The 24,405-nt window shown below is 37.1% G+C and overlaps 1 long non-coding RNA gene across 1 annotated transcript in view; it reads left to right on the plus strand.

Moving 5' to 3' along the window:
- LOC134297577 (uncharacterized) overlaps window positions 1-24,405 on the plus strand; it is a 227,084-nt gene that overhangs the window by 196,933 nt on the left and 5,746 nt on the right. The window contains exon 2 of the long non-coding RNA XR_010004375.1: window positions 10,984-11,041. This is a non-coding gene — a long non-coding RNA (uncharacterized LOC134297577). The remainder of the gene's footprint in view (window positions 1-10,983; window positions 11,042-24,405) is intronic.

Raw genomic sequence — 24,405 nt, forward strand, 5'->3', positions numbered from 1 at the left:
CAATCCAGAAACGCAGAATTAGCATCAACTGACCATACTCTATGTGTAGAGTTGTAAGGTCGGGACAGTCCCTGGCCCTGTGATTTCAAGGCCAAAAAATTGAGATCTAGGGATGCCACCTGTGATGTTGCAAGAGGTGGTGTTGAAAAAAGCATCAATAGTGATGTTTACATTAAGCAATAACAAGCATAACATAAGAATATACAATTCAATATAATTCTGCTAGAGAAATGTTGTCCACTTCCCTGAACTACAGTACAAACATCTGGTAGCAAAGATTCTAGGTACATAAACAACCTCCAAAATCTAGGCTGCTCAAGATGGAACAATATTGGCTAAAGCTGGGGTTCCCAACCTAAGGCCTGTGGGCCGGATGTGGCCCTCCAAAGTCATTTATCTGGCCCTCCCCCTCAGTTTTAGAATTAGGCTTGCCCTAAGTCTGAACTCACTTGAAGGCACACAACAACGACAACAATCCTAATTAACTTGACTATCTCATCAGCAAGAAGTAGACCCACACTTCCCATTGAAATCCTGGTATGTTTATGTTGGTTAAAATTGTTCTTATTTTTAAATATTGTATTGTTCTTTCTTATTTTGCATTCCAAATAAGACATGTGTAGTGTCTTATTTGGATTTTGTATAAGAATTTGTATTTTTTTTTCCAAACTATAGTCCCGCCCCCCAACACTCTGAGGGACTGTGGACTGGCCCTCTGCTTAAAAAGTTTGAGGACCCCTGGATTAAAGTGGCATCAGTGTCACAACTCAGAGAGTTTCCCCAGCCTTGCAACCCATAGCACAAATGTATATGAGATCTGTAATCAAACCTTGCACTCTACCAATGTATTGTACAACCACTCCACATATAGGAATGGTCCTGTGTATTGTGACCAGAAATAGTTCTTTTAGAAAAACATCAAGTGTCAGCAAAGAGAAGAAAATCATAGTTTATTTGTAGCCTAAGAAAGACCACAAATGGAAATCACACATTGAGCTCGAAAGTATAGGGTGCCCATTCAATACTTGTTCTATAGAGAAAAGGTACATTTGCATCTGATAATGAATAAAACTGTTTCTAAATGCCCATGAAGAACAGCAAAATGTCCTAGTTTACTGAAAACCAAGAAAATGAAGTATATCCGGAAGCATATTTCCTCCTGCTTTTTCTTTCTTGGTGGTGAAAATAAAGTATGATGCCCTTAGGTTTCCTCCACTATATATGCAGATGTGGGAAAGAAATGAGTTGTGAATACCACAGGTTGGGGGACTGGTTAAATTAAAATGGTTACAGATAATTTGTTGATCTTTTTTACATTGAAAAATTACAGGCAAGCACGCACGCACACACACACTAAAAGCATATCCTCAAATCTGGTATTTTAACATAATAGATTTCAATAAAATATTGTTGGAATCACAATAGGAGATTCTGTGGAAAGGAGCATATTGGATAAAGCAACACTCATGGTGCGGTTTTAATTCTGAAATATCTTGCTAAGAGGGTTTATTTAAATAAGGTCTCCAGGAGATGAACATTTCACAGAGGGAGGAGGGAAGTCTTACAGGATGATTTATAGAAAAATTATATGAAGAGACTGAAGGACAGAAAATTTTTATTAGAAAAGGCTCCCATTTCCACAAAATATAAATTATACCTTTTAGAGGATATATTGCATTTTATTAATATTCTGTAGACAGCCTGCAGTGTTAATCTCCACCCATACCTATAAGATTTTCATTACTATGTACAAGGTGTATTTACCCTTTAACCAAATAGTTTAAGAACTTTGTGGCAAGCTTGACTGCAATTTATGAACTTCAACATGCTCCTTGTAATATTTCTCTTTCTATGCAATGCAAAATCATCATCATCATCATCATACAATTTTATAAATGTTCATTATATTAGATATATATTGACCTATTATTTGTTTATTTTATTTATTTACCTTATTTATTCCCCGCCTTTCTCTACCCCAAGGGGGACTCAAGACAGCTTACAACCTAAATACTATTATTAGTCCCAGCTAGAGTAGGCTCACCTAATCAAGTAAATTTATGTACACGACTCATAATTCAACAGATGATTCAATGTATCGATTCTATTTAAAGGGCTTTGGATACTTCCTCCTTCCCAGTGCTGTTCTGACGCAAGGATAGGCGATCTGGTGTGTCTACCACATATTTTAGATCACAATTCCCAACATGACCAATGGTCATTACTTCCAGTACTGTGCCCCAAAATATTCAGAGAGCATCATACATTCCCTTTCTCTATGCTTTTATAGCAAATTCAGAAATAAAAGGTCGGCCTACATCTAAACATATGGATAAACTGATTTTAGCCTTTGAAATCCAAGTGATAGCAGGAAGCTGCTAAATCACATGAACAAATATGCAGACTGGAATGCATAGCAAATATCATTTCTTCGTAGACATCTTGAAATAGAACTACATAGACAATTCTTGTTAAATCTGAAGTCTTGAAAGCTTGAGTCTAATGGTCACTAACTTGCTCAAGTCATGGCCATACAATGGAAAGTACCGACAGAGAAGCCATTCAGAGACCTCTATATATAATCACAGTTATGAACTCAATAACAGTGCAAGCTTCATTAATGTGTGTTGCATGTCACTGGGATGCAACTCAACTTACACTGAAGGCATAGTTGCTTGCATGGGAAAGAACAGATAAAGATATAGACTTGCTTTAGTTACCAACATTATCCTCATCACAGTGGTTCTCAACCTGGGGTCCCCAGATGTTTTTGGCCTTCAACTCCAAGGAATCCTAACAGCTGGTAAACTGGCTAGGACTTCTGGGAGTTGCAGGCCAAAAACATCTGGGGACCCCAGGTTGAGAACCACTACTTTATCTTTTTAGCAGACCTTCTTTCTAACATAGACCAATTCTCTTAAGGTCCTAGGTGTCACTTTCTCATTTCTTCCCAGGCTCTTCTTTCTTGTTGGCTTGATGTTGTATTCGAGATGGTTCTTACATGAGTAAGAGGAGATATTTATTAAGGTGATGATCTAAGGTTTATAAATGCTTGAAAACTTTTCTTGAGTTACTTTAAAAAAAACAACATTGCCTTGACACTGAATTGTCTAGGTCAAGAACTCTTTCTTAAATCCCTACCTCTGTTCAGTTCATCAGGGGAAAAACAGGGGAGGGGAGAGGCCTCTAGGGGCTGCTGCAATCCAGATAATAAAGATACAAAAAGCACGATGCCAGTCTTATACTAGCTTATTTGCTGGTAGCAATCCCCAATGAACATCAGACTTAACAATCAGTACTATGTTCATGGGATTTCACTGGATAAAATCTTGTATACATTTTCATTTGTTTTCCATTTGAATTTATGGTAATGCTTGTGCTAAAGTATTTGGATTTCTCCAATTTGTTGGATGCTACGCAATGTAATAAAAGTACCATATAAACTAAAATTTCACATGAAATCTGAGATATTTTGAAGTGCCATTATTATATCTTAGTATTACCTATTCTTTTATCCTGAAACAATATCTGGATAAGCAGCAAAGAAGAAAAAACAAATAGATCCCTCATCCAACATTTTCTGTCAGTCAGTATTAAAGTAGTCATGCAAGAAAACCCCCATATTTAATCCCTGATACCTCCAGATAAGTTTGAAGCAATTCCCATCGTAGTTTTTTTAAAAACAGAAGCCATTCTAAATTAGAAATACTTGCAGAAATTAGATTCATGTCAAATCCAACACATCTTCAAGTCTGATATTAACATTCATATTTATAGAACCTATGTTTATTTTGATATAAAATAACCCAGATACAAATTTAATGAGTACATTGTACATTGATTTTACAATTTACATTATTATTTTTTTCATGTCACGAGCGACTTGAGAAACTGCAACTCACTTCTGGTGTGAGAAAATTGACCGTCTGTAACGATGTTGCTCAGGGGATGCCCGGATGTTTTGATGTTTTACCATTCTTGTGGGAAGCTTCTCTCATGTCCCACATGGAGAGCTGGAGCTGACAGAGGGAGCTCATCCACACTCTCCCCGGATTTGAACCGGCAACCTTCAGATCAGCAACTCAACTTTCAAGTCAGCAGTCCTGCCAGTACAAGGGTTTAATCCATTGCACCACTGGGAGCTCCTAATGTACATTGTCGTTACTCACTGATTCATTAATTAACATTTTCTTACACGAGGCTCCTAAAATGAGTTCTGCCATAGCAAACCTGTCTTGTTTGAAGCTGAAGTGAGCCTGCCCAGTCCCTGTTGTTATCACACCAAGCTTTATTGAAAGAGCTTTGAGAAAGTTCACAGTGCATTTAGATTACTGCAGCTGCTGGTGTACAACACCTTCTAAACCATGTATTACCCATATTTGTACATGTTCCCCATTTTGTATGTGTGTGTTTTGTTTTTCTGTGAGAATTGTGTAAATCCAGGTTTGTGACACCTGTCTTTTGCTCTCTGGAGGTTTGCAGCTGCACACTTCAGTACTTCCACGTTTACAATGTAACACTATCCCTATGAACACTTAAAATATTAACAAATAAATTAGCGAGTAAGCATACAAACAACAAATCTTTATTTCAGTTATAGACCAGAATAAGGAGAGTGGGGTACAGACTCATAAAAGCAGTCTAGATTAAAATCATTAGAATCTAGGCTAGAAGAGGTATATTAAAAGGCTAAAACACAAAATTTTATTTAGGGAAGAAAAAAGACTACTGTATAAGGAATTGAAAAGGAAAGTGAATCAGGGGGGCGGGTAGGAGAATTCAGGGAGTATGAGGGAGCATAAGGAGGGAGGGGTACAGTCAAGCACAGGGCTAGGGTACTAGGGGATGGGAGCATTAAATATCTATAGTTCCAATTTACCAATAAATTAGAGTCCTAACTTTTGGTATCAGTCATCACCTGGTGAATTTTAAGTGCTGCTGCACAAAACTTGGCAACATTTGTTGTGGTCCAGCCTCCATTTGAGCTGTCAGGTGACCCTGAGGTAAGGCCCATTCAGCCTGCGATTACCCCTGCACCTGCCTTGCCAGAAGTATAGCCAGTTTGTCCCTGCACCTGCTTTGTCAGAGGATTCTGGATTTGGGCCTGAGATGCAATCAGAGTCTGCCCCAGTGGATTCTGGGACTAAAGACAGAATGGTTGCAAGTAGACAGTTTGAACCGCATTCCTCTATGCAGTCAAGGCCAGGCCTTCTGATGCCAAATGGACATTCCAGTTCAGATTCTGAAAATGATAATACGGGAAGGACTAATGAGCTTGACAGGAGAGGAGCAATAACTCAACACCCGACAGAGAGGGAGTTTGTGCGAAGGAGTAGACGGCTGCTTTTGAAGTGAACTAATAAGCACTATTCTCATGCTTTGAGGCCTTGAATTTCCCTTAAAAGGTTTGCTTTCTCTGACACAGTCAGAGGTGGCAACATTGCTAATCCAAGAGAGAAAGATCTTTGCTCTGTGTTCCTGTGTATTCCTGCAGCCATGTATATTGCTTCAAGTTCCAACCTCGCTTCAGCCTCTGAATCCAGTTGAATGTTCCAGTGACCTTTCCGTTTGAATTTCTATTCTAGCCAAGATCCTCGCCTTGTGCTCCAGCATTGACTTTATACCTTGGACTATCTTGGAGTTTGATCCTGCATTCTAGTCTTGTTTCCTGTGTGTCCGTTTGACTCATGTCTGGGAATTAATCTTGTTTGGACAATTCTTGATACCTTTCTTGGGACTTACTTTGATATCTGATTTGGACTATGTTCATTTATAGACTCTTGTTTCAAGATTTTCTAGTACTTTGCTCTTGTGAATTTAAACCCATTTTATTGCTTGCATATAACCTTCAATAAACAGCTTGCTTGCTTATATTCTGGGGCTCCAGTGTGGTTTTGAGGTGCCTACGTAGCCTAGAGGTGCAACAACATTAAAGGTTAGTATCTGAAAGCAACAGGGTGGTGTAAAATTGTCCTGAGCGCCCCAGATGTTTATATAGCAATGGTGAGATGAGTCTAGTTTGAATGTCTCTTTAAACAGGTACTGGAGGAGCACATGTTCAATTATTCCTATATGTCCAGAGTCACAGGGGCAGTCTCTGTGGGTAAGGGGTCTTCCAATACCAACACTCAAATTAAGCTAATGGAAGGCATGACATTGTGCCAGGATAAAGGCCCTCCAATTGTTGGATATCTATAGATTTGTTAAGTATGTCATAGGGAAGGTGAGGTATCTACTAGCTTCATTGACAATAATGGTTGGGATGCTGGCTAGATCCAATTAGCATTTTGTGTCTGATATATATTGTTTAATGAGTGCTTTGGCTTGATCATATTCCATACTTGTAGCAACCCTGGAGAAAAACTCAGGGATGAGATTTTAATTGCTATTGCCTGTTTCCACGTGGACTGAAAGTCCTCTCTCATAGTTAGTGGTGCAAGACCAAGGGAAGAAAGGGATTTTGTTGTTGTTTATTTGTTCAGTCACTTCCGACTCTTCATGACCTCATGGACCACCCCATGCCAGAGCTCCCTGTTGGCCATCACCACCCCCAACTCCATCAAGGTCAAGCCAGTCACTTCAAGGATACTATCCATTCATCTTATCCTTAGTTGGCCCCTCTTTCTTTTTCCTTCCTTTTTCCCCAGCATTATTCTCCCAAGCTTCCCTGTCTTTCAGTTATGTGAGAAAGGGATAATCTGAGCCAGTAGTTGAGTTCTTCTCTGTTTACCAGAATGGCAATAGCAGCATATTGGGAAAAGGCAACAGAAGTTGATAGAAGAAACACCCACAACTTCTCACTGGCCCCAAAGTTGCTACAGAAGCAGCTTCCCATTATTGGCAGAAAATGCTTTGGAAGGCTTGTTGAACATGCATTGAGCAGCCTTAAAATGGATTTTGCCTGTTTTCAAAAATGACTGCTTTTACCCAACTTGAAGATTGGTTTGCTGTGAGTTTACAATGATAACATGCTATGGTATGTTTTTTCCCACTTATGGCTAGCTAGGGTGTCTCTGATGTAATTAAAAAGCCTTATGCAGTAGTGTCCTCAAACAACTTGGTTCTTCTTGAATTCAGAGGCCATTTAATTCAATTTTGATCCAACTATGAATTTAGTTTCAGTGTTCAAGAACAAAACAAAGTTTTTTAAAGGCTGTTTGTTATTATCATGTAATTCTCGAATGTGTCTGAAAGTAGTGATCCCGCTCTTTAAAAGCACTCCCCTGAAATCTGAAGATAAGATTATCTTTTGCCAGCAATGTCTCAAGGTTTGAACATGTGAATTCCTCTTTCCACTGATCTGGATGGAGCTTTGGTGTTGCTGAGATTTATTTCTCTGTTGGCCCTTCAAGCAAAGGATCATTCAGTTCCCCTCCCTTTCTATCCCCTGTCGCCTGTGTTTTATTTCATGTGTCTATTGAGGCAATGAAAGATAAAGCTATCTGCTTCCTCTTGTAGTAAAGAACTGTATGGAATCAGTTCACCTGTCTGTCACTCCTCATTAAATTCTTACCCTCTTCATTCACATTCTGATCTTTGCAAATGAACATTTGCTTAATAAATGTTTCCAAGACTAACAGTGCAGAGTGAAGATCCCACACAGCGGTAAATTATTAACTCAGTCACAGGGGGAGCGCCATATATGACTTTTCAGAATGAGTTATTATGTGGATCATCATGTAATTATGAATTTTTCAAGCCATGATAGAGGAAAATTGAATATTTAATATTTTATGGACATATTCTGTGCTGAGGATATCTTTCAAAATTTTATGATAATTTTGGAGCGAGAGAAAAGCAGAACAAAAGTTACAAAATAATTACAACGTGGAAATATTTAATCACTATGGACAGTGCTGGCCATTTCTCAAATTACGTAGGAGCACCAAGGTTGTGTGAACTTTAATTATGAGCTATTCAAATGGAGAGGGGGATCTTGGTATTAAAATTAACTTACAAGTTCGTGTTGAATGTTAAATAAAGTGGCTTTTATTTCTCTTTTACAACAGTGGGGTAAATATTCATAACAAGGTAATCACTTAGAATCATAGAATTGGAAAAGACCACATGGGCCATCTAGTCCAACCCCCTGCCATGCATAAATTTGTTAATTTCTTCCCATTTATCATGGAATAATCTCATCCAAGTATTGGACTGAACTAGTTCAAGAAGACTAACCAGAAAATGTGTGTTGAAAAAAGGTTATAGTACAAAGAAAGGGTTTGGAATGGCTGGCTTCCTTTCAGATAAAATGTTGATACAGCAATGCAGATACCTATTGGCTGGAAAAGTGCAAAGTTATAATTTATATATAGTAATGGCACACATACACACTTTTGGGCCCAGTAACTACTTCAGTTTTATTATAACTATGTGTTTTCTTGATCATTTGGAAATTAAGTAATTGTCACACAGCTTGCATTGGTTTAGAAAAGGATTAGATAAATTCATACAGCTTAAGGGATGCAAAGATAAATCAAAGTAGACCTGTTATTAGATCTTCTGTCATTTCAAATTTTGTCCAACATCAGCCATGGGAAAGGGCAATTTAGATTAGGACTATAGTCCTAGGGTGGAGGGATAATATTGTTATCACTGTCATTCTTCTTTTCATCTGATATTTGTACCATTCATAGTCTTAATGACTAGGTGCTGGACTTTTTTTACCGATGCTTTTCACATTATTTTTTCACATTATAAGTCCTTGACTGTTAACAATGATCAAAAACTGCCCCTCTTGAAAAATTCCTCATATAAAAATTATATATTTATTTCTTTGGGAAGAAAATGAGCAAATAATAGCATAATTGAAAATTAATACATTTCTTATAGAACCAGACCTCTGAAGCCTCCTGGAAGTTCAATTATGCTTTAAAACAAGGTATACATCAACATTGGGAGGTCTAGAGGGTGAAGCTTGTGTTGCTTTCTTTTGGCTAGGTGAGAATAGATTGGCGGATATCTACTTTTTCTTTTCTTTTTTTCTTTCTTTTTGTTTTCTTCTTCTTTTTTGGCATTTTTTTTGTTTCTACTTCTATATTCCTTTTCTAGATTCACTTTTTTGACTTCCAATGTAACTTTCAAAACTTTTTAAATAAAGTGAATTGTAAAAAGAAAAAAGAACAAGGTACACATTCTCTGCACATCTTATTAAAGGGAAGTTACAATATTTTTTGAAACACTGTTACACACAATAGTGCAGTGGGGAGTGGTGGAAGGTTTTAGGGAAAGCCTACAGACCCATAGATATGGCACACCCCATGCAGGTAAAAAGAAATCAGTACTCAGTACATATGCCTGTGACATCTTTCTTTGTTTCTGTTACTAGAACTGAAGCTGACTGGTTGTATGGTGAAGGAATTAAAAATTTTCACTTCAATTCCATCAGATGAAATCGTGAAATTTGTAGTTTGGGAAATAGTTCTTAAAATTCTCAAGTGGAGAAATCAAGTGGCTCACTGAACTACAAACCTCAGGATATCATAGGATGCAGTGATTGCGATTAAAAGGGAATCTCTTGTGGTCCTCAAGATGCAGGGAATGCAGACTTTAAACAATTTTCTGACAGGTTTCCTTGGCCTATGTTACTTGGAATATACAAATAAATGCAAAACTAAAATTAAGGAGAAAAGAATGAACTGCATCATGGTGAGCCATGAGCAAAACAGTATATGTACTCCCCTGATTCCTGACCAATGAACTAAGCATTGTGGAACTCATTGCTCAAAACCATACAAGTGTGATCAAACCAATCTCAAGACATGGCCTAGAAATTCATCACTTAATTAACAATATCAATATTTTAAACATTTTTTATAAAACCACAATAAGAGTCGTGTGACCCAGCCAGGATTAATTCACACTTGGCTGAGTCATTGGCAATTGCCGTTCATTCTCTCGCCTTATAACTATGCAATCTGCATGAATTAATAGACTTCCTTTTGAACTCTGTCAACTGTCATTACTTAATTATGAAATGTCTTTAGCACTCTGGACATTACAAGGACATTTGGATTGGCCATGACTGATGTCATCACTATCTCCTTGACAGCCGGTTGGTGCAAGAAGATGCTTAGATTCTCCTGCTGCTGCTCTGCTAATCCTCTTTATTCATGAATTAACTTTATTGTAATAATGAAATACTCTCAGATTTGCAAATCTTGGGAATTATTGCTGCTCTCAAGTGGTGAAGTGAAACAGCTTTCCAAGCTCATGTTCTGCAATGTTCTTCAAGTCAAGTTCTAATTGCTCACAAGTGTATTTGGATATAATTCTTCACATGTATTGGTTTCTATTCCAACTCTGACATCCAGACAGATACTGAGAGGGGAATGAGAGCCTGTCAAGTCTCTGTAGTCATTTTCTTCTCACAGGATGGGCAATTAAGTTCTAACCATTGGGCAAACATGCCACGCAAAGAGTGGTTTGTGCACATATAATTTCAACGCATTAATTTACCAACATTAATCATTCAGCATATATTATACATTGTAATGGATGCACTTTCAAATCTCTTGACAATTCAGAAACACCATCCTTTCCATTGAAGGTGGCAGGGACTTACCTAAAATGTCAGAGATGACATTCTGCATTACAAAAGAAGTGCTTCTATCGATACAAAAGACAATACATTTTTTTTAAGTTCGGTTCTACACTGATTACTTCTGAAAGCTGGTTATGTCGTGCAACAACCTTTGGTTATTATGAGCAAAAGATGAGTAAATGATGTTGCTCAGTTTATAATAACAAATGTCTACATTCAGCAGAAAGCAGAAAATTTTCTTTTTTGCATTAGAACTCCTAGTATCTTCTCAGCCTCTATAAAGTAACAAAAAGTTACAGTAAGATAATTTACAAACTCTGTATTGAGGTAGGAAGACAAAGGATTGAAGAAACATTAAAAGCCTGCTAAGTCTTTATTGCTGTTGTTTCTAAACTTTGTTCAACAAAACATTTCTTACAACATCTTTTCTTTCCCTAAAGGAACCATGTGCTGAAAAGGATCTCCAGAAATGCTCAAAGGCCAATACTCGGCTCCCAGGTCAGTAACAGGTCGTTTTTGTGTTTCAGTATTGTGTCACAATGATTCCATACATTTCTTTTACTCAAGGAGTCCCAGCAGACCAAGAACCAAACAAATATAGATGTGCTGTGCATCAGGTTTGACCAAATACCAATGCTCATAAGACACGATTCTTATGATTCACAAGACAAACTTGACTTTCATCCAAAATAACTACAACTAAAGCCAAAGACTATTCAGAAAAGATTTTGAGTTTATTTGATGCAGACCTTTTCTTTAAAAAAATATATCTTCTTTTAAGATTCTGTAGAATTGCTGAGGATGCAGAGAAGGGAACTTGAGGGAGTGGAATTGAGTGACTAATAAGTATATAGTGTGGATTTTCTCCCTAAGAATTTTTCTTTGTGCTATGGAAGAGAAATTGTAATTGTGAGAAATTACTGTTGGCTCCATCTCTTTGCAGTTGTTCTGTAACAAGTATTTCTGTATTAGGGTCAAATTCTGCTTATTTATAATTTTGGATTATTTTTCTTTCTCTTTCACAAATATTTTAATTCAATCTCTCAGACATTTAACTGCAGTGAATTGCTCCATGAAATTGAATTCTTAGATTTGCACTTTAACTTCCATGACTCAATGCTATGGAATCATCGGTGTCATAGTTTCACAAGTTCTTTAACTTTCTCTGCCAAAAGCTGCTGGTGCCTCACCAAACTACAATTCCTCATATACAAAAGCCAGTGAAGCTTACCCTGTTATCTGTCCCTCTGCCAAAAATCCAGATTATCTGCTTTGAACTGGATTATTTGACAGTGTAGACTCATATAACCCAGTTCAAAGCAGATAATGTGGATTATGTGCTTTGATAATCTGGATTATATGGCAGAAGGGGCCCCAGAGAAATGCAGAACATTCCTGAGAATTCATCCGTAGTTTTGTTTTGTTTTTTAATCATTATTTTGAGATTAGTCAACTGAGTGCTTTTATTGTCTGACATTTATTTTGCTCCCTTTGAAGAATGTGATCTGGTGGCATTGCAAGTAACTGCTCTGTTAAGTGAAAATGGTAGCTTCAGCTAACTTTGAACAGGTTTGTGGAAATTGAGTGGGACGCACAATCTTTGCCAGATTTTTCTCTAAATATATCATCATTTAACTATTATCTATTATCCATTATCTATCTGTCTATCCATCTGCTATGTCTATCCGTCTGCTATCTATCTATCTATCTATCTATCTATCTATCTATCTATCTATCTATCTCTATTTCTATATCAATCATCTGACTATATCTATGACATTTATGGATGTCATCTAGATCCACAAGACAAATAAAACGCCTTGAGATATTTCAAGAATCAATGGGCATGTAGTCCTTTCTTAGACACCCAGCAGAAGCTCAGAAAAGGAGGAGCCCGCCTAGGCTCCATTGAAGGGAGTTTCATAACCAAGGTACTTCTACAGAGCAACACAACACTTGTACACACATCAATACAGCTGTCCATTGCTGAGGGTCTAGGAATAGAAATGATTCACATGATCTAGAATTTTCTATTTCTCATTTTTGCTTTGGTAATTAGCAGCATCATAGAGGTGCCTTGAAAGTCAGAGAGGCAGCATTTCAAACTGGAAAAGCATTTAGCTGGATCTGAAATTTTCAATAAAGATGTCCATGTTATATAGCATTCCATATAATAAATATATCAAACACTTTCAATAGATAAGGGAGGCCATAGTGGAAAAAGCAGACAAAATACTTCTCCAGCTAAACATTTCATTCCTTGATCAGGAAATCAGCTGCCCTTCCCATCAAGTAGTGCACTCTTCCCTTGCTCATTTCTAACATCCTTGCAACAACCCTCACACCATGTTCTCGCAATGCATCATTTATGAATCACCACATAATCTAAAGATACATTTTGCCTTTTTGTAGAGTCTGTGGCACAGGAGCTGTTAAAGTTCTAAAGGGCCATAGCTAAAGTTACCTTGGGCAGGAATGAACAAGCTAAACTTTTTAATTTTATATGACATGAAATGTCACAGTTATGAATAAATGACAAAATAAAACAAAATCAAGGTCTCTGTGCTTTTAGTCTCTACACTTTCCATGGCACTGGACCAAAATATGCCAGAGACTTGCAGTTTTAAAAACTCCCATTGAGAATGACAGTATATGGGCACAAGTAGCAATAATCAAGTAAAACGCCTGTTAATAGCAATTGCAAGAATTTGATTAGTAAATGTTCAAAATAAGCAAAAATATCTTTAGAAAAGAAAGAGCCTCTCTAACTCCCATGTTTCCTCTAGAAATCTAAATGCACTACTTGGATATACAGGTAGTCCTCATGTTACAAACATCCAACTTACAAATGACTCTTAGTTAAGAATGGGGTTGAGACAACAGGAGCTGAGAGAAATCTACCCCTAGGAATAATAATAATAAATAAATAAATTAATCTTTATTTATACCCCACCACCATCTCCCTGAAGGGACTCAGGGCAGCTCACAGAAGCACTCCAAGTGTTCATATAAACAACAATACATATATACACAGTGACATAAGTATAAAAACTACAACACACATAAAATACCAGCTAAAAATTTTAGAAATTGTAAAAATTATAAAAATTTCCTAAAATTCAGTAGAACCTGAGAGTAAGAGATTAAGTGTGAAGTAACATAATTGGTGGATAATTGAGCTAACCATAGATGGGTCAAGGGTCTGAAGAGCCATGTTTTTAGGAAGGGAACTTCACTCCTGAAAGAGTTATAATGGGGAAAAGGGGTCTCCCCTGAAGCATTATCACTAATCCTTGTTTCCATACAAACCATTTTTTTTTCAAATCCAGTGATCACAGGGATCGAAAGTGAGGTGAAGTCTCCTGAACAGGGGCGCAGACAGCAAAACAAACACCACAGGAGTGTAAACCTTCCCTAAGCTCTCTATCTATCTATCTACTTTTAAAATGTACCTGTTCTGACTTAACCTAAGAACAAACCTACAGAACCTATCTTGTTTGTATCTTGGGGACTGCCTGTAAATTTTCAGAAATGGCTTATTGCCTCTTTATAAAATACCTGAATAAACCCTTATTATTCTGAGCTCAGAGATACTCTCAATGTTTACAGCCTAAGTCAGAGACAGTCATCCCAAGCCTTTGGATTTGCTGATCTTTAAATGGAATTCTAATAAATGGGTGTTTTTACTAGGCAGCAGAAACCTATTGTTACACACATCAGAACAGGGAGTATGTAATTCTGAAAAGGGTGAAATTCAATGACAGGTGATCATTTCCCATACATTACACTTGATAATAATTAGTAAAAAAAATTAAATGCCTTTGTGAACAAAAATGAGACAAATGTATTAATTTATTTTACTTAATTTATACCCTGCCTTCCACACCCTCCAGGGGACTCAAGGAGGCTTACAAACTCCGGCAAAAATTGAACACCACATATAATCATAACAATAAAAACTTACAAATAAAAGAGATGTTGTGTACAACGGGGAAAATAGTAACTCATGTTAAAATCAGTTTGATCAAACAGTGGCCTTCTTTAACAGTAAAATCAAATCAATAATAAATTCTCACAAACAATATATGCAAAATAAAGTATGCCTCTCAGTCAAGTGTGAGGCAGCAATTTTTTAAACAGGAGTTGCCCTTTCTAAAAGCTGTTACTTACAGCTTTTAAAAACTGGAGAGGTTATTTGACATTCATAATAATCTATCATATTCACTTTACAGGTGACACTGAAGCAACATGGTTATGTTACGTGACAGACTAGCCCCCAAAAATGGTTCTCACTGAAGAAGATGATAAAAGGAAAGAAGATAATTGAGTCTAATAGTTTTTCATTAGGGATACAATTTTCTTACTTAGATATAACAATGTAATTATTGTTTTTCATGTTTCATGTCCCTGGTGGTGTAGCGGGTTAAACCTCTGAGCTGCTGAACTTGCTGACTGAAAGCTTTGTGGTTCAAATCCAGGGAGTGGGGTGAGCTCCCACTGTCAGCCCCAGCTTCTGCCAACCTAGCAGTTCAAAAACATGCAAATGTGAGTAGATCAATAGGTATCACTTGGCAGGAAAGTAACGGCATGCCATGCCAGCCACATGACCTTGGAGGTGTCTACGGACAACACTGGCTCTTCGGCTTAGAAATGGAGATGAGCACCAACCTCCAGAGTCGGGCACGATTAGACTTAATGTCAGGGGAAAACCTTTACCTTTAACTTAAAATACTTATCTATCTTTAATTACTAAGTCATTTCTTTTAAATATTTTTTGTTGTCATAAAATAACAATTATCACCCTGTTAGGGTTTTTTGTCATCATAAATTGACTTAGAAACAGTAAGGGTAACATATAAGGATTTGGAAAATCTGGTCAAGAGTAGAATAGGAAATTTTTAGGTAGATTACTCAGTTGGAATAAAAACCTTTTCTTTTAAAGATCTCTTGTTTTCCACACTCTTTCATGTGTCTTTGCTCAGGTTTTGTGTCCATGTGTGCATAGGTATAGGCTTCTCTTCTCCCAAGGGGTGGGAAACAGTACAAGTTAAGATGTCAATAAGCTAGGATCCACTGAATTTAAAATCAGTTGGTGGTGGCACCTAGACTGGATTATCTCCAGGAGTCTTATCTGTTTGGTAGTAGGAGTAAAGCCTCCACATGGTCTTTTTTGGAGATTGGAGCAAAGGAATAGCTATGTCACCAGGACTATTAGGCAAATAAAGCAAATGGCATGGGTGTTATGCCATGGGTCCCATTGCCCAATGTGTACCAAATTATATGGAAGTCTCTTGCACAATGGGCACTAGTGGACTACGAAATTCACTGCATAGAGGGAACTCATATTTCACAAAGGGGCATAGTGCATGACTCCTCAATAAGTATCTTTACAATTCACTAAAAACATCATGTGTCTACTTTTACAAAATCATAAAATTATGAAAGCCTTTGACTCAGGTTCTCATCCAATAGGAGTGTAGGGTTATCCCTATATTTCTCCATCAATGCTATTATTTTTGGTCAACTTGTCTCTCAAACTGACCTTGTTTTCTGATGTAACAATTTGCTAGGGCAGAATAAACCCGCTATGCTAACCATGAATAACACAAAGCAGTATAGTGGTTATCCAATCATATCCAGTGGGCTTAGCTTAGGAACCAAATTACTCTGTTTTCAGGGGACTTCTACGGAAGAAACCTGGTCACAAGCATGAGAAATAAAAACACGTACCCATAAAATCTAAAATTATGACCAACCTCAATATTTCTGCCTTGGGTTTCTAACACTATTAGTAAGTGGTTGTATAGTTAGGTAATGTGAGGGCCATTTGTGCTTTATTTTTCCAATATGTTTCTGATTATTCATCAGGGAGAAAAACATAGGCTCTTTTAAAGATACAGAATTGGGTTGTTCAAGTGGCTCAGTGGATTGAAGAGGTCTCTGAAGGAAATAAGAAAATATTAGGAATGTGATAAGAAGACAGTAAGCCCCCAAGAATGTTCCAGGTTGCTAAAATACATCGCTTTAATGAACATTTCTGCTGCCAGCTACCAGAGCACAGCCAAGTCTCCAATCTGTGAGAAAGTGTAACATATTGTTGGTCATAATGTGGAAAGAACAAAAGGGGTCAGTGCCATCAGATGTGGAAAATAAAAGGAACTAGCCCAAAGGTGCTGTAAAAATGCATTTAATTACATCATCCACAACTCATCCAGTGCATTTCTAGTCTGAATTGCCTTTTATCCAGCAAATCTGGATACAGTATCCATTGGAAAAAGATGTGCTTCCTTTACCTCTCCTTTGTTGAGAATGCCTTGCTTATTACAAAACAGGTTGGAGAACTGGAGGACATTCATTCATTAATTCTGTAATTAATTCTATGATTAGGTTAGCTTTTCTTTAAAGTAGTTATAATACAGAAATATGGAACATCAAAGATGGAAAAAATTAATCAAGGAGAGAATCAATTCCACACTTGGGTTAAATAGTTGTACATACATGAATGGGTTAGAAAAAACTGGGACAGAATGACATGTTCCTAACTCTAATGAAATCACTTCTGCTATACGGAAAATCCCAAACAGACAGGAAATAGCTAGAGATGCTTCTAGAAGACTGAAGATGACATGGAGATCCTTGATGTGGGGACAGTAGGGGAATCCATTGGGCACCAAGGAAAATCATGGGGCAGCAGGGCAAATCTGTCACCCAGCACCCCACATCACCTGCATTACCCACTTACTCATCACACGCCGCAAAGCGTACCTTTCCGGCTTGCTCCCGTGCTGTCCCCAGCATTCCCAATCTGAACACAGGGAGTCTCCTGTGTTCAAATTTCCCCATTGTAGCCAGCATGGAGTGTTCTAGAGTGGGTAAATTTCCCAATGTGATGAGGTTGTCAGTCTTTCCCTTGTCCCTAGTTAAGAGGAAAGATAGGTGAAGTTTTTTTAAAGAAATGTTGAGAAGCTCAAGAAAGCAGCTATCTTTCAGCTTTTTTGTGGTTGCTTCTTTTAATTTTTCTTTATATAGAAGTGCCATGATGTTCACCATCTATGTTCAATCTGCACAGTTACAGATGAGGCAAAATATTGTGTAAACACCATGAGTCTCAATGACTCTGGAAAACCAAGGTTCTGAGCTCAGAACACAAGCCCCCTGAATTGTCGTGGGCATGTCCTTCAGCCTCAGAGGAAGGCAATGAAAAACCCACTATGAGCAAATCTCTCCAAGAAGACCCTATAACAGAGTCACCACAAGATAGAGGAACATAACAGAGATCTAATCTTTATCATGGGTTTCCATAAATGGAAATTATCCTCCACTGTCTCTGAATTTTAACATGTATTTGCTCAGGATGTTATTTCTTTTAGGATACAGATTATTTCTCCAATAAATTACTTTCTTTCCTTAGCCATCTTCCATGCTTGGCAAGATTTTTGTTTTCTCACAAGCCCTTTCTTCAGCATGCGTGATCAGGTTAACTATCCAATCCAGCACTATCCTGTGACCTCAGCCAACAGCCAGTCTTCACCTTTGGGCTAGCCCTGGTTTCAATGCAGTGTTCCCTTCACAAGTAAGGCCTTGACTCCCAATCACAAGCATAAGCTAGATGGACTTTTGGTCCAACACACCCAGTGTCTTTCAAAGTCCTCACAACTCCTGTGAAAAAGTAATACAAAACTAGTATAAAACTATCTATTTACTCCTAAATATTCAGCACATGGGAATATGTGAAAAGTTGCAATGGATAATCTGCAACCTTGTGTTAGTATTTATATTTTACTATTGTATTTTAACTACCTTTAAAAACTGTTTTAAATTAAAGTTTTTAATATGATTGTTTGACTTTTTAACTTTGGTATTTGCCATTCTTTAAACTGTATTTTGTTTTAATTCCATTTGAAAGCATAATTGGATTCCATATTCAGGGAAACGTCAGATATAAATTGAGTGAATATATAAAAGTATATAAAAACACATAAACTTTTCTATGCATAGACAATGGAAAACAGCAGTAGAATAAAGCAGTGCTCCGCTCCTGTTCCCATGTAAAAGCTCACTTCCATAAGTACTGCTATCAAGTGCTGTTCTTAACCAGTCTCTAGCCTAGCTTACAAGAGTCATATCAATATTTTATTTTTCCATCTTACCATCTCCATGGCTCCATTGTCATGTTCAGTCCTTGTGCTACTTGCTTGCAAAATCTGTTTCTACGATGTCACTGAAAATTTCAGTGTCAGAATGTGTCGCTGTGATTTCACCTAAGAGGCTGCATATGTTTAATGAATTTCTGGGCATTCGAGATGCAAAATCTGATATATTAGAAGAGTTTGACAGATGTGGTTACATATTCTATATATACATTTTGACATATGTGAGTTCAATTACAAAATCCATGCATCAGGTCATCTGACATGTGTCCTTTTACAACTGGGTAATCAATCATAGATTACAAGGCATTTACAAGAATATCTAATAATATACGAGAGAAGAAAATTATATAGACATACAGGGATGAATGAATGTGTGGGAATTTAAATACGATATCTATGGGTAGACTAAACTTTTGTCACTGCCTTTAAAATATTTTAAATTTTTGTGCAGAAAAGTCTTTTTTAAAGGTATTTAATTTTTAAACACGCACTTCTTTATGTTACTACCATAGAAATGGTAACAGCCAATAAAAAACAAATTCACATGCTCCAAATTTAACAGCTCTACACTTTTATAGTTGAGATAATTCTAGATGAAGAGTCTTACATTACCCATGTGATAAACTTAGGACCAGTTTCTACTTTGAATCATGGCAAACTTGAGATATTTTGCTGCCTGAATTGAAGGAATAAAGGGTGCCCTCCCTAAGGCAAGACACCTAGTGATAAAAGCAAGTCTGGCAAGGTAATTTGGAGGCAAAGATTTGCGGGTAGCTATCGTACAATAACTGCCAAGGAGAGAAATTGGCACTTGTGGGATTTGGTGCCACACTAATCCTTTTTTGCCCCTGTCCTGTTATGGAAGATGAGGTATTGCTCTACAGAATCAAATCATACATTTTGTTCATGGACTACATCACTTTACATAAATATCACTTTGCTACATGAACCAAACTGCTTGTACATACAAAACTAGAACATATAGGAAGGATGCATTGACCAGATTTCTCTTCAATATGATTTTTCAATTTGTAGGCAGGACTGGTCCAATATATAACCTGCCTTGATCAGTTTGTGGAAAGACAAGACCACTATGCCCAATATCTTCATTCTGGGAGTCCATTTAAGAGATCTTTGGGAGAAGGCTTCTATAGACACACTCAGCATAGATGCTGTTGACCCCCAATCAACAAAAGAACCCCACAGTGACTGTTCCCCATGTGGCTTCCTGCTTTCTGTCATCTTGTGGTTGTTCACATGGGTCTTGTCTGGAATGGGATGGCTATTCACTGGTCAGCAGATTTGTCGTCCATTGCATGAATCCATTGTTCCCCGATAAGCCAAGATATTTCAGCTATCTATATATATAAAAGAGTAATGGTGTCCCCCCTCCCACTAAACAACAAAAGTACAAGCCCCAGAACCTAGACATTTGGCAGCACAATCCACCATCCTTGCCCCTAGGTTCTGACAACAAAAGGAAAATAAAAATAAACTCCTAATTAGAGGGAGAGGAATAATTGTTTTTATCCAATTACTGCCAGTTAGAAGGCTAAGCTCCGCCCACTTGGTCTCTTAGCAACCCACTCAGCCCAGGGGACAGGCAGAGTTAGGCCGCACTTAGGCCTCTTCCCCACTGCCTATAAAATACAGATTATCAGATTTTAACTGGATTATATGGCAGTGTAGACTCAAGGCCCTTCCACACACCTATATAACCCATTTATAATCTTATATTATCTGCTTTGAACTGGGTTATCTTGAGTCCACACTGCCATATAATCTATGTCAGTGTGCATTTTATCCAGCTGTGTAGAAGGGGCCTCATATAATCCAGTTCTAAGCAGATAATATAAGATTATAAATATACAGTAGAGTCTCACTTATCCAACATAAACAGGCCACCAGAACATTGGATAAGTGAATATGTTGGATAACAAGAAAGGATTCAGGAAAAACCTATTAAACATCACATTCCCTCACGACACTATCTGCTGCCAAACTGCCATCCATGTCTATGCCAGGCATCCTCAGAGATTATGAGATCTGTTTGAAAACAGACAAGTGGGATGTTTATTTCTATCTCAGCAATGATATCCAGGATGGGACATTTTGCACCTTGGTCCAGATCCTTGGGATTTTAAGATTTTATTTTTGTATGTGACTTTTAATGATTGTTTTTATCGTTGTTGATGTTTTATTGCTGATTGATCTTTTTTATTGTTTTGCTTTTGCTTTTATATTGTTGTGTCCAGGCTTGGCCCCATGTAAGCCGCCCCGAGTCCCTTCGGGGAGATGGGGCGGGGTATAAGAATAAAGTTATTATTATTATTATTAGCTCTTATCTGTCTGAGGCGACTGTGAATTGGCCACCTTGATTACCATTGAATGCCCTTGCACCTTCAAGGCCTGCCTACTTCCTGCTTCAGAGAGGAATCCTTTCTTGGGAGATGTTAGCTGGCCCTCAGTACATCATGTCTGGAATTCCCTGATTGTTCAGTGCTGTTCTTTAGTTAACTGTCCTGATTTCACAGATTTTTTTTTTAATACTGGGAGCCATATTTTGTTCATTGCAGGCAGGCAGGAACCATCCAGGCTTGGAAGCTACAAGGCTATTCAAGTGCCAATTCCAACATTCACACATGCCTAAAGCAAACAACAGTTTTTTCTTCCACCCTGGTCATTCCACAGATATATAAACCCCCACTTGCTTTCATTATAACACATTTCACAACCTCTGAGGATGCCTGCCATACATGCAGGCGAAACATCAGGAGAGAATACATTTGGAACATGACCAGGCAGACCACAGAACTCAGAGCAACCCAATACAAAAAGAAACAAAAATAATAAAATCAATACAAAAAATACATTAAAAACAAAATAAAATAATACAATAAAAATAAATAAATAAAAATAATATAATCAAATAATAAAATATAATACATACACATAATAAAATAAAATAATAAAAACACAAATAATAATAAAACAATAAAAAATAAATACAAATAATACAATAAAAACTAAAAATAATTAAAAACACTAAAAAATAAATACAATAAAATACTATAATAACAGAAAATAACTAAAAATAATACAAGAAAATAATAAAATATAATAAATAAAAGATAAGTTACAATAAAATTAATTAAAAAATACAAATAACGTCAAATAAAAATTCCACAACAATACCACCACCACTTTGCCACAGCAATGCGTGGCCGGGCACAGCTAGTAACTAATAAAATTGGGGCATTTTATTCCTCAATATTATACATTTAAACCCTATTATCCCCATTGTTTAACCCAGTTGGATTTAATTCAGCATGTTTGTGTGTATGAACTAGGAATTTTGGACCTATGAGTCTCTCACTCTTCTTGGGATCATTTTCCTTGATTATTATAAGGATTTACTCCATCCTTCCTGGGCACAGAAAGTCTGGGACTAGTAGTTCTTAGAAATAGAAAGAATATTGGACAAATCGTAAAAAAAGATGTTTCTTGTGTATTGGGAAACTCTGAAGAGGAGAATCCTGGATTGATGAGCACCATCGCAATTTTGAATGTTCTGTCATTTGCAAATAACAAGTCCACAATTACAGCATTTCCTACACAGGAAATAGCATTTGTGTGCAGGTTTTTATTTTATTTTAATTTTGCATGGCAAATGTTCTAAGCCTCATGATCAGCTTTATAGCCTTTGCCAGTATATTAGGAAGCCTTCATTTGTAGGTCCCCATTTTGTTCAGACCTCATGTCGGGCTTCATGTTTTTGGGCTGTTGTTGCCTCAGACTGGGGTCATTCTGGAGGAGCCCATATGGTCCTCTTCTGTATCTGAAAGGCTCTCCAGTTTCTGCCTGCTCGCGTTGATGGCCTAACAGACTTGAAGGCACCAGATCTGGTCTGTTCTGTAAGCTGTGCAGTCATAGTCTCTTGGCCTCAGAGCAAGGCACAAACATACTACAGTGTTCCCTCATTTATCATGGGGTTTAGGTTCCAGGACCACCCGCAATAAGTGAAAATCTGCAAAGTAGGGACACTATATTTATTTTAATATTTAAACATTATTTTAGTAGTTATACACTATTTTAAGTTTTTATCAACCAATTGTGTGTTGATAAATTGCCTCCTTCTCCTCCCATTGCCGCTTGGGCTTCTTTTTTCTCCCTTTGGCTTCTCCTTCCTCCCTTTCTTAGGCTGTAAATTGTAAATTTTTATTATTTATAATAGTCTTTTAGAGTTTATTGAAAAACCGCGAAACAGCAAATCCGTGAAAAGTGAACCACAAAGTAGTGAGGGAACACTGTATTGGAAGTATAAATCTTCATTTTGTGGTCAGCTGTCTGGTTTGGGGTGGGATGGAAGAATTTGACCTGGTGTAGAAAATGGAAAAATGCTCCTGCAGAAAAACATCAAATGCACTGGAAGCATATCTTGTCTGTGATATACAGGTTTTTTTCCAAATGTGAAGAAACTTCTTCAGATTTCTGCACATTTGCTTTAAAAAAAATTCAACCCCACGGATTTTTTTTCTGGTTACAGGCCTGTAGTTGGTAGGAGAAAATTGGATTTAGACTCTATAGTACAAAGATAGTCTCTTTTCTAGATAACTGCTAAAACTTTTCAGAATATTGTTTTATGTAGTGAGATAACTATACATAAATATTCTGAAATATAATCATCAACTTTCCACATCTCATTACTTTTCATTGTTCTAATAGTGTTATAACATGGACCTCCCATGGATTTTTGATTTCCAGTAACATCTACCCATTCTGGCAACTTGCTCGAGTATTATTGTCCATACACAGCTCCAAGAAAACATGTTCCCCCTTACTCTTTTAACAAGTTATCATTTAAGAGCCTAGGCACCACAATTTTAGAATACCCTTCTACAGAATGTGAACTCTCCAATAAACTTAAAGCATTACTCAGGGAAATAAATTTATCTCTTAAATGAAACTCAGAGGATGCCTGATGAAAGATGATAGATGTTTTATAAATAGTTAATGCACAGGCTAAAACCCTATTCCCACTTAAGAGATGGATGCGGAATACTTTTATGAAAAATTACTTTTTAGCTCATAAGAATGTAATATGTAAATCATCCTAAATGACTTGTACATAAACCATTTTTGGTCTTCTGACACCCACCCCATTCAACCAAGAGATAATCTTCATAAGATTGAAAATCAGCCTTTTTAGATGATAAGTCTCAGTTCAATAAAGGATCACATTGGTATAGTATCTGAAAGAACTTAAGCATTTTGAAGTATATTCTTAACTGCATTTGTAGACAACTCTTTTTTATCTAACAGAGAAAAACAACTAACTTTAAAAAGAGCCAACTTAACATGTGTATTTTAAATAAGCATAATACATTTACCCATTTCAGGCAGCAGAAGCTTTCTCATTCTAAAGCTTCAAAGGGAAGTAAAATCACAGGTGATTTGGCTACAGAAAATATTATTACAGGCCTTGGACATAGTTGTTTGAATATTTTACTGCAATTCTGGAAACCAGGATTTGAATTCTTATGTAACCATGAAAACTTAATAGGTGTCCCTTGTGAAAGATGCTCACCCCCCCCCCCCCACCAAAACCCGATAATAGATTCCTCTTAGAGTCACCATAAATCAGATATGATGTGAAAATACACAACATCATCATCATCAACAACAACAACCAAGGGTAATAGGTTGATA

This window comes from Anolis carolinensis, chromosome 3 (genome assembly GCF_035594765.1).
Source record: "Anolis carolinensis isolate JA03-04 chromosome 3, rAnoCar3.1.pri, whole genome shotgun sequence".
Taxonomy (NCBI): Eukaryota; Metazoa; Chordata; class Lepidosauria; order Squamata; family Dactyloidae; genus Anolis; species Anolis carolinensis.